The sequence below is a fragment of the Elephantulus edwardii genome, unplaced genomic scaffold (assembly GCF_000299155.1).
Source record: "Elephantulus edwardii isolate Elephantulus edwardi_28Jun2011 unplaced genomic scaffold, EleEdw1.0 scaffold00097, whole genome shotgun sequence".
In the NCBI taxonomy this organism is placed as follows: Eukaryota; Metazoa; Chordata; class Mammalia; order Macroscelidea; family Macroscelididae; genus Elephantulus; species Elephantulus edwardii.
Window position 1 is genome coordinate 12,779,283 of NW_006399847.1, and position 4,087 is coordinate 12,783,369.

General features: G+C 48.1%; 1 protein-coding gene across 1 annotated transcript in view; it reads left to right on the forward strand.

Annotated features, from left to right (window-relative positions):
• Positions 1 to 2,730: 2,730 nt before the first annotated feature.
• RALBP1 (ralA binding protein 1) overlaps positions 2,731 to 4,087 on the forward strand; it is a 122,116-nt gene continuing 120,759 nt past the window's right edge. Inside the window, exon 1 of the mRNA XM_006891433.1 lies at positions 2,731 to 2,889. The gene's annotated coding sequence lies outside the window, so the exon portion shown is untranslated. The remainder of the gene's footprint in view (positions 2,890 to 4,087) is intronic.

The window sequence follows — 4,087 nt, forward strand, 5'->3', positions numbered from 1 at the left end:
CTGGGAAAACACTTTGCAGTCCAGAGGGGAGCAAATGACAGGAAAATATCTTCTAACAGAGCAAGAAGGCAAGCAGCTTTAACCCAAGACCACCAGTAAGGTGATAAAGCGTCCTCTCTTCCCCCCTTTACATCTACGCCCCTGTTCAGCATGAAGAAGCCAGAGAGTCGGCATCCAATTCCCAAATCGATAAGATAGTTGGTTTACTTACTATTGGAAAATGCTTGTCATTCCTCTGTAGCATCTGGTCCCCACTGGACCCTCATCATTTCCTTCACCTGCTCCCCCCACTGACCACACTGTGCAGCTCTGCAACTGCACCCTGGCCCATCTTCACCCTTCTTCGCCCAACCCTCACCTCCTTGTACCCCCAATATGCTTTTCCCAATTAAAAAAAAAGAATGGGGAAAATTCGCCCAGCATCTCTTAATCTGCATGAACTGAAAAAATATTCAAGTCTCAAGTTGCAATACTGGGAGATGCTATGGGCAAAACCTTGAATGATCCAGGAAGTAGCAAAAGAAGATGGGGGGGGTGTGTAGAAAATGGAAGGAATACATAGAGTTACTGTACCAAAAAGTTTGTTGACACTGAAAAAATTCAGGAAGTAGCATATGATAAAATAGCCAATGGTGATGATGTAAGAGTTTCAGGATTCACTGAAGGCATTGGCAAAAAATAATATCCCAGGAATTAGTGAGGTATCAATGACATGCATGCTTCAACTAGCAGATGTAGCCCTGTACATACTCACTAGTCTGTGCCCAGAAAATTGGAGGACAACTGCCTGTCCACTTGACCAGAAGAGATCTGGATTTATTCCCATCCTCAAGCAAGGTGATCCAACAGAATGTGGAAATTATGGAACAAGGTCATTCATTATTGTAATTTAAAAATGGCTAGAGCAAGTGCAACAATGAATGAAAGGAAATCCAAAGTCTGTAAATTTTCATTGAAATTAATAATAACATTGACAGAGAACAACCATAAATTCAAGCTGGGTTTAGAAGAGGCTCTATCACCAGGGATATCATGATGTCAGAAGAATCTTGGCTGAAAGAGAATTCCTGTGATTTAGAGACTATGCAAAACTATTTGACTGTGTCGATTGTAACTGACTATGGGTAACATTGAAGAGAATATATGAAACCTAGACCAAAAAACTATTTTGGAACAGAGCAAGGCAGCACTGCATGGTTAAAATCAAACCGTGCCTTCTTCAGGACCGTATCCTTTCTCGATACGTATTCAATATGTATACAAACACCCCCACTGGGTTTCAAAGGCTGTAATATTTGTGGAAGTTTACTAGTCACATCTTTCTCCAACAGAGTAAAGCGCACTTTTGGGGTTGTAGTGTAGTGCTTTAACAACTGTTGCAGCAAGGCTTCTAGGCTAAACTTTACTCGGTAGGGTGCAGAACACAGGAGGCTGATTTGTCTGATTTTAGAAAAACTGATCTTGGAGAATGGATCACAGTGGTCACTTAGGAATGGAAGTGATTGTGATAGGCTCTATCTCTCATCTTTATCTTTTCTCTAATAAACTACCAACAAACCAACCTGGTTTTCAACCCTCAATAAGCATTCAAAACCTCAAGTTCATTGCCATGGAGTCGGAACTTACTCAAAACTGAAACTGAACCTCGAGCGGGAGGCTTTAAAACATTCGGCTGGTGGAATGGAACCACCGGAGTACTTCTGTATTAACAGAGTAGCTCCTAAGGACCATGGAATCAGTGTGCATCAAAGGAAGAGCTTCTTCTCTGGAGCAGGGCTTTGATGACCTGGGCTGTAAATCTTCAGCAGTGCAGGCTGCCCTGTCTTTTTCCCAGAGGGGGTCACTTGATATTCCTAAATAATCCCAGCACTTAAATCACTTACAGTGTGGCAAAAAGGCAACTTGACCCTTGATGGATCCCGAGGCTGTGCTATGCAGTGGGAGGAGACCGCCCCTCTCCCGCGGACCTCAGGTGGGATCTAAATGCGCCTTTCGGTTAGCAACGCAACTCTCCAGTGAGCACGCTACCAGAAAGCACAGGCAGGGCGGAAAACTGCAGTTCCGCTCTCGGACCTGTCCAGTCGTCCGCGGAATTCTGGGGATAGTACCCACAAAAGTTGTATAACGCGCATTTCCCCCCTGCTCTTTTCTCAAAACTCTCAAATAAGAGTCCACACCCAAAGTGCCTGATCCCCACCCAGTGCCACTGGTAGACTGCCCCACCCAAAAGCGGGCTGCGTAGCTCGTTGGACTGGTTCACACAAGGAAGCACGCAAGCATGCAAGAGACCAGAGCTTCGCATGCTGCGGGTGCAGGGGGGCAAGGGCACACCCAAAGTCTCTCTCTTTTTTTTTTTTTTTCTTTCAAGACCACAGCGCAGACCCTTCCAACTCCACCTTCAGTTCCACTTCTTGAGGGTAAGTGAGGGCTCAACCCACGTTCCCCAACCCCGACCGGAACTGCTCAGGCGCTTGACAAATCCAGCGCGGCGCCCTCTCGAGTTCGTCACCAACGCAAGCCCGGGCAGAAGGGAGCGCGGTGTTTCCTGGGTGTTGTAGTGTGTCTCGTCCCCAAGCTGTTCCATAAGGACTGCACCTCGAGAGTGCGAAAACTACAACTCCCTTCGTGTCCCGGGACAGGGCCTTAGCCGGCCACCGGCCCGGGAAGCCGGCTGCGGCGGGAGGAGGAGTGCGCCTGCGTGCTGGCGCGGCGCGTTTGGTTTCCTCCCAGTCATTGTAAACAGGCGGCGGCTGGGCGGGGTGGGGATGGGGCTCTGGAGGCCTGCTCGGATCGCCCAGCAGGAGGGGACTACGGTGGCTGCGTGGGCCGCGTGAGCCCCTGGAGGCGGTGGCTGCGGCAGGAGCGGCGGTGGCGCGGTAGCAGGCACAGGTCAGTCGCGTGCGGCTGGCCGTGATGCTCTGGCCGCTGCAGGACTGAACCTGTCCGGCAGCGTGCTGGGCTCGGCGCTGGCTCTCCGAGTGGGGGGCTGGAGGCGTGTCTGCGCCCGGCGCCCTGTGCCCAGTCCTGCGGGACAAGGTTTCCCCCTCTGTCCGGCTCACTGGTTACCAGTTTCCCCTGCTGCCTGCTGCAGGGACAGGCAGGCCTCCCTTGATGGCGTCCAAATTCATGCTGTTGCTCGCGAGGTCTGCAGGAGAGAGAAACCCAAGACCTCTGGTTGTCCAGGCCCTGGGAGAGCTCTTTGGGGCGCCGGTGAACACAGGAGAAAGGACTCAGCCTTTTATATCATTTTCTAATCTCATCCGAAAAACTGACCTATCTCCAGTGCTCGCTCTGGAAACGAGGAGGAGATTCTTGATATTTCTCCGTACTGACATTGAAATGCTGGGGTCAAGTGGGTCCTTAGTTCAGGTCTCGGTGTTATCAGGAAGGGATTACCAGGTCAAGCATAATATTTTTCAAGTACGTTTATGCAGAATGTTCCTAATTGAGGTTAGCTTTTATTGCTGCTGTTTTTTTTTTTTTACTTAAACATTGTATAGTACTGAAAGTGAAACAGGTTTTATAAAATATTCTACGCCTCGTCCTTACTTAGCCTAAACTGTTTTGAGATTAATTATTACAGGCTTTCTCTTGTGCAGGGACCATTATTTCCCTTAACACCTAGTAGAGTTTTTGATTGAAATGGAATTGCTAATCTGAAGTATTTTGAACGTGCTGTCATATGGACATTGAGTTGCTCACTATTGAGAGCTTTCATTGAACTTTTATAGTGGAATGTGTATTGTTCTAATGCTGCAGCACTATGGGTAGCATATCGTTATATTTGAGCAATTATTTACAAGATACGTGGAGAATAGAGATTGTTGAGTGAAGTAAGAACGGCTTACAGTCTCAGGGTGCAGCTAGTGGTTTTGCTCTCAGCTGTGAGCTGGAAGGTTAGTTTGTTGAACGTCCCTCTGAATACAGCAGAGCTGTACATCTCCTTGCCTTGACACCTTTGTGAGGCAGTTTTACTCTGCATCGTGGAGTCAGCCTGAATCTGCATTGACTAGATGTCAACAAACCACAGGTAGTCAGTCCACTTGTGGTTTGGTGCAGCATCAGTATATCAAAAGATGAATTGTGT